We start from the raw sequence: 12,745 nt of genomic DNA, 5'->3' as shown, positions 1-12,745 counted from the left end.
ATGGCTGGTATTGCTCTCCCGGACATTTATCTATACTATCTGGCCGGCCAACTCAAATACCTAGGCACCTGGACGCAAGCCAAACGCCCCCCGGGCCTTGAGGGTATGTTACTGGACTATTCTGAACATAAGTCATTGTGGCCGGTGTTGTTCCATCAGGAAGTGCCAAGATCCTCTTTACTGCCTGTCTGTCGAGTGGCAAGGGAAGCCTGGAAAGTGGCTATGACTATCTCGAGTTCTTCAGACATCCCCGCGGAAACTCCTCTGTGGCATAACACGGTGCTGGAATCCTTGGTAAAGTTCCCAGATGCCGCATACTGGATTGATGCAGGTGTCACAGTGCTCGGAGATGTGTATGAAAATAATATCCTTCTGTCTTTCGAACAAATGCAAGAAAAATTTCGGCTTCCTCTGCAACATTTCTTCAGATATCTGCAGATGCGTCACCTCCTTGCTGAGCAGTTTCCGAGACAGCGTCAACCCATCTCCTCCTACCCGCTCATCGGGGTGGTCCGGTCACAGGGCCCCAGAGGTCTGATCTCTACTATTTACGCTCACTTGATTGAACAGAAGGCTAAGGCGGCTCCACTGCCGATTATTTCCAGGTGGTCTCAACTAATCCCTTCTTTGACGGAGGACACCATTGAAGACCTACTACAATCACACTTACATGTGTCACCTGCTGCTAATAATAAGCTCATCCAGCTGTACTATATCCATCAGGCGTATCTGACGCCTCAGCGCCTATTTCAAATGAAATACATACCAGAACCGGCTTGCCCGAAATGTTCACATGCCCCAGCTGACTTCTGGCATATGGTATGGATGTGCCCACACCTCCGCTCTTACTGGTCAGAGATCATCGGTTTCCTCAACTTAATGCTACCATTTCCTGTAGAAGGGACTCCAGAATTGTGTCTATTCGGAATACTGGAGGAAGACATATGGTCCCGTCATACAAAAATATTTCTGCAGGAGACCCTCTTCTTGGCCCGCAAAGGCATTTCTATGAGATGGATGGATCGCTGACCTCCTAAGGTTGCAGTATGGAAGCAGATGGTTAATTCCACTATATCTTATGAACGTATCATTTTTAAACATAGAGATCGGCCGGACAACTTCCATAAGATATGGGACATATGGTGCAACAGCACTGAGACAACGTACACCCCAAGGGAACTAGAGGTGGCAGTGGATGCGAGGAGGGGAGGGAGGAGACGATAGGCGAGTAGGGATGAGACGGATAATGTAGTGGATCTCCCGGACCTCTCACATATAAACATATTGTATGAACATTATACAGTTGTGAAAAATGTAAGTGAATGGATGTACTATCTGTGAATTTTATTATGCCTCTTTTGGGTAGTGAAGTAAACAGGATGGCAATATTGTTGAGATTTGTACAGCACCTGCGAGTGCTTAGTTGTATTGATTGGGACTCTGTTGTCCTTTACATTTGTTTTTATACTTCATAATGTGATAAAACAAACTCACTTTTCAATAAAAACAAGTTTAAAAATAAAAGTTATTGTGTTATATATACCACACAGTAAACGGCGTAAAATTAAGACGCAAAAAATTTCCAGTACCCCACTTAAAACGTTAATAACAAGTTAATCAATAACTTATATGTACCCCAAAATGGTGCTATTATAAAATACAACTTGTCCTGCAAAAAAAGTCCTTATACAGCTATGCCGACGGAAAAATAAAAAGTTATAGCTCTTTGAATGCGACCATGGAAAAACTTAAAAAATTGCTCGGTCATTAGGGTTTAAAATACCTTCGGTATTAAGGGGTTAATAAATGTGCCGCCTCTTACTCCAATTTTCTGGTTATTATGACTGGAGAATGAAATGCCAGTCTTAGGCCCCATGCACATGACCGTAAAAACTCCTGTAATTATGGCCCGTAATTATGGGCCCATAGACTTCTATTGGTCACGGGTACCTCCTCGTATGCTTACGGGAAGGTACCAGTGCCGTTGAAAACGATAGAACATGTCCTATTTCGGGTGACTACGTGTGTGCACCTGTAATTACGGGAGCATTGCTAGGCGATGTCAGTAAATAGTCACTGTCCAGGGTGCTGAAAGAGTTAAACGATCGTCAGTAACTGTTTCAGCACCCTGGACAGTGGCTACCGATCACAATATAGATAAAGCTGTAAAAAAAAAAAAAAAAAAGACGTTCATACTTACCCAGAAATCCCTGCTACTTCCTCCAGTCCGGCCTCCTGGGATGACGTTACAGCCCATGTGACCGCTGCAGCCAATCACAGGCCAATAACTAGCTGCAGGGGTCACATGGACTGCCGCGTCATCCAGGGATGTCGGGCTGGATGTGAAGAGAGGGACGCGTCACCAAGACAACGGCCGGGTAAGTATGAATTTCATTTACTTTTATTACGGAAATGGCTGTCCTTTCCCTCTATCCTGCACTGATAGAGAGAAGGGCTGACAATTAGTGCAGTGCAATTTTGCAGCCAAAAACGTGCCCGTAAATACGGGTGGAATACGGGTGACACCGGACCCGTATTTACAGGCACGGGTCCGTAAATACTGGTGCAATACGGGTCGAATACGTGTGACCAAGGACCCTTATTTACGCCAGTATTTACGGGTGGACAAAAATACGGTCGTATGCATGGGGCCTTAATAAATCCCCCCTTCAGGGTATAGAAGACATGATAGCCGCTAGGCTCCGTCCACTAGCTCAGAGACCACTGACTTCATTCTATGGGCCGTTACGTAAATGCCGGTACCAAATATATACAGTTATTTTTATATATTTTTCTAGACAAAGTGTTCGCATGTAGCGGATACACTGCGAAATAACACGCACCGCATCCGCCCTGTGCACCGCAAGGAATTCCGTGCGAATAACTGCAGACATCTCATCCATGTGACCACTGCTACAGCCCAGGATTGGCTGCAGCAGCGGTCACATGGGATAAAGCGTCATCCCAGGAGGATGAAACACAGACTGCCTAGGTAAGTTTAATTAAAAAAAAAATTCTGAGTTCCGTTTTTCGGGGTGGGATCGCTGCGAATCCATTTTAAATATTTTTAAGGCAAGGAAGATCAAAAAACACCATTTACAATTGTCAACTGATCAAACTTCATAGCAAAAAATCTTTTCTTGTTGGTATCAAAACCAGTTATGTGTTACAATACTCATTGTTTTTTTGATGGCTTCTTGAATATCCTTGTTCCTTATACTGTAGATAATGGGATTCAATATAGAAGTCACCACTGTGTAGAGGATGGTCACAACTCTATCCTGCTCTGAAGAAGGATCGAGGATGTAAATGCATAAGCATGATGGCACCATATTAGAGAGATAGCACTAGTATGTGTGAGGCACATGTCAAGAACACCTTCTGATGTTCCTTACTGTTTCGGATCGTGAAGACAGTTATGGTAATGCAAAGGTAGGACAAAAGAATTAACAAGAAAGAACCAAGAGCAACTATAGCACCTGAGGTGTACTCTGCCACCTCATTGAACCAAATATCTCGGCAAGAAAGTCAAAAGAGTGGCGGCATCTCTCAGAAAAAGTGACTAATGAGGTTGGACTTACAGTAGGGAAGCTGAAAGGTTAAAAATGTAAGAATAAATAAGTTTAGAAAACTCAAAATCCAACGTCCAGTGACCAGACCTACACATAGTCTCCTGTCCATGATAGATGTGTAATATAATGGGTTACAGATAGCAGTATACCTATCATAGGCCACGACGGTCAGTAGAAGACATTCAGTGCCACCCAAAGCCAAATGAAAATACATCTGTGTTGCATCCCACGAAGGAAATACTCCTGTCCGGGGATATTGTGTTTCGTAAAACTTTTGGGACTACGGTTGAGGAAAAGCAGATGTCAATCATCGAGAGGTTACTCAAGAAAAAGTACATAGGGGTCTGAAGTCTGGGGTTGAGTCTAACCATAAGAATCAGTAAGACGTTTCCCGACATTGTTATCATGTACATCATTGAAAACATCCAGAAGAAAATAATCCGAAGACCAAAAACATTGGAAAGTCCCAGAAGAATAAAAGTACTCACCAATGTTTGGTTTACATTCTCCACAGCATTGTCCAACATATTGTTTGTTTTTTTGGGATAAAATTCGAAATGAATGTAAGATGAAGTATAGTGATGAGGTTTAGCGTATACTTGCAGAACTATTGTTAAGATTTATGGAAAATAAGAGTCAATGGTTTATTGGCACCGATATTTTAAAAATCAACATAAGAAAGTACAAAAACAGTAATTGTGACAGCGGTGTATCAGAATCCTCAAAAACATAACACTGTGAAATACTTCTAGGCTCCACAAATACTATATGGTCTTAGGTTAACCAAGAATGATAGTCAACTGGGGTAACATTAGTATAAGTATTGACCTGGTCTTATACGATAAAGTTGGTGAAGCCAAATTGTTGATGGTAGATATCTCCTGTAATTGGGACAGATAGCACTGTCATGATGTCATTCCTGAGATGTTCACAATCTAAGTTGGGGTTCCATCCGCCCTGTGTAATGAATGAATCCCTGGTAAAATTTAAGGGCAGACTCTATTTTAAACAGTATAAGCTTTCAAAACGTGCCAGATATGGAATCAAATTGTATAAGCTACGTGAAAGCAGCACGGGTTATACATTGGATTTTCGTGTCTACCACGTGAAGGACAGTCAGATAGATCATCAAGGTTTCTCACCAGAAATCGGAACAAGTGGCAAGATTGTCTGGGAGTTAAAGGGCCGATTGCTCCACAAAGGCTACAAGTTATATCTGGACAACTACTATTAGGGCATCCCCTATTCCAAAAACTCCAAGCGGCTAATACAGGGGCCTGTGGTACTATCCGCTATAAAAGAAAGGGATTTCCAGTTGCTCTAAAGAGAAAAAACCTTCAAAAAGGGGAATCTGCTGCTCTCCGTTGCAGCAATATGCTAGCGCTTCACTATCGCGATAAGAAAGACGTGTTCATGTTGACTACTGTGCACACTGATGCCACTATGCCAACTAAAGAAAAGAGGTCGTCCAATAAAATTCAGAAACCCATATGTATTATTCATTACAACAAACACATGGGTGGGAATGACCTCTCTGACCAGGTCTTGAAGCCATATGAAGTTATGCGCAGATCTTATACCTGGTATAAGAAAATGTCTATCTACATATTGCAGATGGCAGGTTACAATTCACATGTCCTGTATAAACAGTCCGGTGCCACGCAGACATTTCTGACGTATCAGGAAATTATTTTTGAAAAAATCCTGTTTATTGCCAGAGTGCCCCACTCTTCCCGTGGAATCAGAGGAAGTGTGTAGACTCACAGAGCGGCACTATGTGGCACCTATCCCTGCAACAGCAAACCAAAAATATCCACAGAGAAAATGCTGTGTCTGCCCCAAAAGAGGCATAAGGAGGGATATTTGGTATCATTGCTCTGATTGCCCTTCCCCGCCACCCCTGTGTCTCATTGAATGCTATAGAACCTACCACACTGAGGTCCGCTGGTAATTCCCATCAGCAACTTTAGAAATATTTGCCATCATTCTTTGAATTTTTTTTTCCTTATTTTGTGTTTTCATTCAAACATAGCCCCTTATACTGACGAGGGTGGTGGAATAACTTTTGCTTTCAGGGAAAAAAATTAAAAAAGTGCCAATTTTCCATTAGACCCCGACTTGAATCCTATAAGTGGAGAACTTTTTAGGTCACTTCTCATGTTTTTACTCCATAGGTGGAATACAAAGACCGTGTGGCAAAAAATGGTTCATGCAAAAAATGCAACTTGAACGTTAAAAGGTACATGTTTCCCTCTGGGCGTCATAACATGGCCAAAAAGTACATGCACTAGTGGGGTATCGTTTAGCTCAGCAGAAGTTGCCGTATAGTTAATATAGTGATTTTTTTTTACCATGATGTGTGGTGTGTACAAGAAAAATGCCACTGAGTTGACACCATAGTAAAAAAAAAAAGTGCCCATTTTGACAAATTGTAACAAAATTAGAAAAAAAATTCAAAGTGCCAATTTTCTAATACGCCCCCTTTTGAATACCATAAGTGGTCTACTTTACTAAATGGTGTACTCTGCTGGCCACTTTGGATGTTTTGGTACCACAGGTTTATCGTAAAGGCAGTGTGGTGTGATAAAATGGTTCATGCAAAAAATGCAAACTGAAAGTAAATAGAACCTGTGATTCTGGATGCTATAACATGAAGAAAGAAAGGGTTGCGAGCATTTTTGTGGCATCCTGAAACTTAGGAAAAGTAGCTCACTATGTTTTAGGCCTTGATTAAAATGTTCTACAAATTTAAAAGGCAAAAAAGTATAGCCAAAATAATTTTATTTATTTTTTCACTTTTTTGATCAATTGTTTGTTTGTAATATAAAATATGTGTTGCATATGTAGTAAAAATATATATTTTTTAAAAGCGTGATTTGTTCTAAAAAAAAAACAACAAAAAAATGGCTGTTATCCAAAGTAGTTTAAAAGTTATGACCGTTTAAAAGAATGTATGCCAAAACTTTACATTTAGACCTGGTCATCAGTGACCCTTGGTCCTGAAAGGGTTAATCTTTTTTTGCAAAATCTCTTTTTATTAAACTGATACACATAACATACAAGGGAAGACATCATACGATACAATACAAGTCAGGTATCAGGGTTTGCAAAATGAAAACAAAGCAGGAATACAAGTCATGGGTGTCATTACAACTCTCTGAAAATGACGTCAGATAGACATCGCAAAGGAAACAACATCCTCACAATACAAGCTAACCCACAAAAACCCTGGACTGACATGCATCTCAGTAAGGCTGGGTTCACACGACCTATTTTCAGATGTAAACGAGGTGTATTATGCCTCGTTTTACGTCTGAAAATACGGCTGCAATACGTCGGCAAACATCTGCCCATTCATTTGAATGGGTTGGCCGAAGTACTGTGCAGACGACCTGTCATTTACGCGTCGTCATTTGACAGCTGTCAAAAGACGACGCGTAAAATTACAGCCTCGTCAAAAGAAGTGCAGGACACTTCTTGGGACGTTTTTAGAGCCGTTTTCTCATAGACTCTATTGATAACAGCTCCAAAAACGGCCGAAAAAAACGGCACGAAAACGGCCCGAAAAACGCAGCGAAAAACGTGAGTTGCTCAAAAAACTTCTAAAAATCAGGTGCTGTTTTCCCTTGAAAACAGCTCCGTATTTTCAGACGTTTTTGGCTCAGCGTGTGAACATACCCTTAGGGTACAAAATAGCTAAGACATAATACGAGGAAATAAAAACATGGTAGTAGCATCCTCCGGTGTCACGCCTTTATGTCACATTGCCATATTACAATGGTCGAAAATATGCAAACAGGACTCGACTTGACTTGACTTGAAATTGAGAGGTCTCTTAATTCATAACATAACGTGAATAACAGATTGTGCTGAGTTATGGAGACAGTGTTTATGGATACAGTGTAGGCCAGACTCAAAAAATGCATAAGGAAAATATAACACACATGGTATACTCTCCCCTCCTGTCCACCTATCGTATATCATATATCATGTCCCTTCGCACCCCTACTCCAGGCCATCCAGTAGTACATACCTCACCCAATCTACTCATGAAGAGGAGCAGGCAAGCGGGTCACGCTTGTTCTTATGACCCCCCCACCCCCCGGACCAGCCATGGTTTCCATATCTTCAGATATCTCTCCCTTGAATGATTTATCCAGGCGGCCATTTCCTCCAATCTACATATCTGCTGCATTTTATCTAACCATAGCTCCACCGTCGGCGGGTTAGACTGTCTCCAAAAGGTAGGCACTAGCAATTTAGCAGCAGAGATCATGTGGGTCGGGAGACTGTGTACAGACGGAGTAAAATCAGGTATTGGCAACCAGAGCAGTATCAGTGCAGGTGTTAGTGTAATATTTGTAGAGAAGACAGAATTTATTATTTTTTCAACCCCCCTCCAATAGCTTAACATTTTGGGACACGACCACCAGATGTGAAGGAAGGTGCCTGGACCCTCTCAGCACCTCCAACATAAATTATCAGAGACTAAACCTATAGAGGATAGGAAGTCCAGAGTTCGGTACCAACGCGTTACCAGCTTGTAGGAATTCTCTCGTATGCGTACACACGTAGAAAACCCCTGAGCGGCTTTCAATATAAACCCTACTTCCTCTTTGGAGAGAGACAAGCCCAACTCCCTTTCCCACTGTCTCACAAAATGAGGTTTTTGCGAAGATGTCTCCAATAGAATGCCTTTATACAATTTAGACAGAACCTTAGGCGGGGTGGCCGGTAATAATATATAATTTTCTAACCAGGTCGGGTCTACTTTTAAAGGAGGTGACTGAGCTTTGAACATAGCAATGGTAGTTGTATAATCTGCCAGTTGTAGTGCGTTTGGTTGCTTCAGATCCCGTCCCTTAAAGACCGATCGCAAGTCGGGCGGCCCATCTAGCTCCCACAATTCAGATATTTGTACCTTATTTAAGCACCTCCAAAAATCCGCTGTTCTATCGGACGGTCTACCCAAATATGAGGGCAGGACACTCAAGGGAGCAAGGGGTGAGAGGAGCTGTTTTGACATATTCAAGGCTCTTGCCGTGTGACACACCGCCATCGTTCCCTTAGTGATTGGGCTCAAGTATCCCATTGAGGAGTGCGAGGCAGAACGAACCCATAGCAATCCAAGCATCTCTGGTCCCATGAGGGTTCTTTCCATAACCACAGACAGAGAGGTATTACCCCCGTCTGCCAGTTGCGTCCAGCGGGCTAAATGGTTCGCTATAAAATATGTTTCCAGATCCGCTAAGGAGATGCCCCCTTGCTCCTTCTTTTGTATCAGGAAGGAGTATGCTAATCTGTACCTCTTAGAACCCCATAGAAAGGAAATGAACAGGGATTTGAAGTTCCTGAAGTAGCTCTTCGGAACATCTATAGGTAAAGCACACACCAGATACGTAATCTGCGGAAGTATGTACGTGGCGAGTAAGTTCTTCCTACCAAACCACGACAGAAACGGTATTCTCATGGATAACAATTGCTTACGGATCTTAGCAAAAAGGGCTTTATAGTTGAGACTAAAGAGCTCCCTCAGGTCAGCAGGAATCATAACCCCCAGAAATTTTATAGCCCCGGGTGGCCACCTGAAGGGGGTACAACTTTGCAATTTAAGAATGGTCCGGGAGGAGACATTAATTTTTAACGCTTCCGACTTGCTGAGATTTATTTTGAAGTTGGAAACAAAACCAAACTCATCGAACAGCGTCAATAGGTGCGGCAGAGCCGACAGTGGGTTGGTAATAAATAAAAGGAGATCATCGGCGAATGCTGCAATTTTATGCTCTACCGCCCCTACCTTCAATCCTCTAACCTCTTCATGTTGTCTAATATATAATAATAGTGGCTCTAGGGCCAAAATAAAAAGAGCCGGGGAGAGGGGACAGCCCTGTCTGGTACCATTTTTTATGAAGAAAGGGGCGGACAATATTCCATTTACTCTAATTTTGGCTGAAGGCTTTGAGTATAGGGAGAATATAGCACTTATAAAGGGCTGGGGAAACTTAAATTTTTCTAAAGCACTTTGAATGAACCTCCAGTCGACCCTATCGAAGGCCTTTTCAGCGTCAGTTCCTAGAAGGACAAGAGGAACCCCCTTCCTTCGCGCGAGGTGGATCGCATTTATAACTCTAGTGATATTATTCTTCCCTTCCCGCCGCGGAAAAAAACCCACCTGCTCCTCTGCTATCAATTTCGGTAAAAATTTTGCTATTCTGTGTTTAACAGGTTCTGTGTTTAACAGGTTCCCGACCGCTGGCCGTATTTATACGGCCAGCGGTCAGGGTCTCTAAAGTCCGGCGTATAGTATATATACGGCCGCACTTCAGAGACTGTGCACGCGGGATCGCGTGCACACAGCTCTATGCCATGGCTGTTGCTAACAGCCATGGGCACTGGGCAGAAAGTACAGGCTGGACCCGGCAGAATGCCATAGGGGGAGGCCACCATGATCAGGGATGTTAGGAAGGGAAGGAGTTAAGGAGTTAGGGGTGTGGTTAGGAGGGGGCGGATGTGAGGGGGGCGAGGTCAGTTTACTTAAGCGTAGGAGAGGGAAAGGCGTTGCCATCTTTAGTAACAGCACAGGGAAGCTTGCAGCAGCACAGGGAAGCTGGTGATTTTTAGTTAACAGCACAGGGAAGATTGCAGCAGCACAGGGAAGTTTGTCCAGTACTTTATACTGGATGCACTACTTACCCAGCTCCGTGTTGGATCTGGGGCGCAGGCGGTGCCGTCCTCTCCTCCCCGGCGGCGGTCACGTCGCACGAGGCCTCCGGAGAGGTTGAGCCCGGAAGTGATGCCACGAGCCAGGCGCAGGGTAAGGAGCCCCACGAGGGACCCTCCAGGCCGGGCCCCTCGCTCGGCTGCCGTGAGCAGGACGGCCTGGTCTGAGAGGAATCCTGGAAGCCGGCCTGGCTCAGCGGAGGTGGTAGGGCAGGCACCCATGCATCCGGGACCTCCCTCTGCCTCCAGACGACGGGACCCAGGACTTGCGGTGGGCCGTGCTGGCGATGCTCCAGTCGGGCGGCCCACCTGTACCCAGGATGGTGCAACCAATTCCAGGCGTGTGCCACGGTCGGTGGTGACACGGCGGGCAGGAGGGCGGCTACCTGCGGGCCGCGGGGTGGTCGAGCCTCCCCAACAGACGGGCGGAGAGGCCCAGTTCATTGGCGCAGTTAAGGAGCGCTCCATCAGAAGGTCGGGGATGTCATGCGTGCGGCGCTTGTCCTGGCCCGTCTGGGCAGGATGAAGTGGAAGACCGTGAGTTCGGTGACCAAGAGGGACGTCTGGATGGATCCTTCGCCCCGGCTGGTGGGGACACAGCACCTGCGCAGCCCGGTGAGTCGCTGTCTCTTACTTTTTCATTGCCTGCTGTATTTCGGTCCCCAGGGGTAGGGGGTGGGGGTTCACTTTTGCCTACGGGATTGCCGGGGTGTAGCGGGGGGATTACAGGAAGTACGGGTGGTGGGGGTGAGATTCAGGAATTGTTGTGTTGTGTGCGTGACCTTTTGGCGCGATGCGGAGGGGGGGCGATAGGTTCCCCGTCCCCGGTTGCAGCTTGGGTGGGGCCGTCGGGGCCTGCAGTGGTGGATAGCACGCTATGGGGAGCTGGGGTGGTGTCTAGGGAATCGGGCGTGGCAGTGTCGGTGCAGACAGAAAAGGATGTGGCAGTGGATGAGGTGCGGTTGGATGATAAGGCGAAGGGCGAGGTCTATGTTTGTTTTGAGGGCCCATTGGGGGCGCATCTGAAACCGGAAGTAAGGGAAAAGATATGGAGGGATGAATATGTGGAAATTTTTTCATTGTTGCCGTTGGAGAAGTTCAATTTAGATAAAGGGAAGTGGTTGGAAAGCAAGAAGGAGAAGGAGGAAAAACGTCGGTATCGATTGATTCCCCAAACTTTTGTTAATTGGTTGCAGGCGTTTGCTATTTTGGCAAGCGTAATTGGACAGAAGACGCCGGAGCATTGTTCCGGCCTCTTCTGTTATATGGATGCTATCGGAGAGGCTCATCGAGTTTATGGCGGGCAGACGTGGCTGCGCTATGATGAGCAGTTCCGGCAGCGGAAGGCAGTGAGACCTGACATTAGGTGGGATAACAAAGACATAGGGTTATGGTTGCGGGTCATGGCTCCAGTGCGTTTTGGCCAGTCCTTTCAAGGGGGTGGGGCCGGGGTGGCCGGCCCCTAATTGCCTTCGGGGGGGGGGAGCAGGGGGGACAGGAGGAAAATCCGGGTTCTGCTGGCAGTTTAATGAGGGCCAGTGTAAGTTCGGATCGGGTTGTAAGTTCAAACATAGCTGCTCCTCCTGCGGGGGGATCTCTCACGGAGCGGTTAAATGTTTTCGGAAGGGAAAAGGACGAGGGGCCGGGGGCGCTAGTCAAGGGCCGGACACCGGTGAGGTGGGAAGACATGGAGCCCTTTCTAAATAGGTACCCTGATAGGTCCAGGGCAAGTTTGTTGTTGGATGGTTTTCGGGTTGGTTTCCGGAACCCTGCCCCTGCTCACAAGGTGCCGTTTACCTTGCGTAGTTTGCGTTCAGCGTTGCAGTATCCAGGGGTAGTAGGGGATAAGTTGCGGAAGGAGGTGGAGTTGGGGCGCATGGCAGGTCCGTTTGAGAGTTGCCCTTTACCGGAGCTGGTGGTGTCACCACTGGGGGTGGTGCCTAAGAAGGAGCCGAATAAGTTTAGGCTCATACATCATTTATCTTACCCGAGGGGGCGATCGGTTAATGATGGGATTTCTCCAGAACTTTGCTCGGTGGCTTACACGTCGTTTGATGCGGCAGTTGCGTGGGTGCGCCGCTATGGTGTGGGTGCATTAATGGCAAAAACGGATATTGAGTCGGCCTTTCGCCTCCTCCCTGTGCATCCTGACAGCATACGGCTGTTAGGATGTTATTGGGACGGGGCTTATTTTGTGGATCGCTGCCTCCCTATGGGGTGTTCTATTTCCTGTGCCTATTTTGAGGCTTTTAGTTCTTTCCTGGAGTGGGTGGTTTGCGATGTTGCGGGGGTCTCGTCGGTCATACATTACTTGGATGATTTCCTGTGTGTTGGTCCAGGCGGGTCTTCGGTTGGTGCTACGTTGTTGAACATGATAGATTGGGTGGCAAAGAGGTTCGGTGTGCCTTTGGCCCAGGACAAAACGGAAGGACCTAGCTCCTGTCTGGTCTTTT

At 45.8% G+C, this 12,745-nt stretch overlaps 1 pseudogene; it reads right to left on the bottom strand.

Moving 5' to 3' along the window:
• Positions 1-3,149: 3,149 nt before the first annotated feature.
• On the bottom strand, positions 3,150-4,099 carry LOC142664417 (olfactory receptor 5V1-like; annotated as a pseudogene).
• Positions 4,100-12,745: the final 8,646 nt, after the last annotated feature.

The sequence above is a fragment of the Rhinoderma darwinii genome, chromosome 12 (assembly GCF_050947455.1).
Source record: "Rhinoderma darwinii isolate aRhiDar2 chromosome 12, aRhiDar2.hap1, whole genome shotgun sequence".
NCBI classification, from domain to species: domain Eukaryota; kingdom Metazoa; phylum Chordata; class Amphibia; order Anura; family Rhinodermatidae; genus Rhinoderma; species Rhinoderma darwinii.
This window is presented reverse-complemented; position numbering and strand designations above follow the sequence as displayed.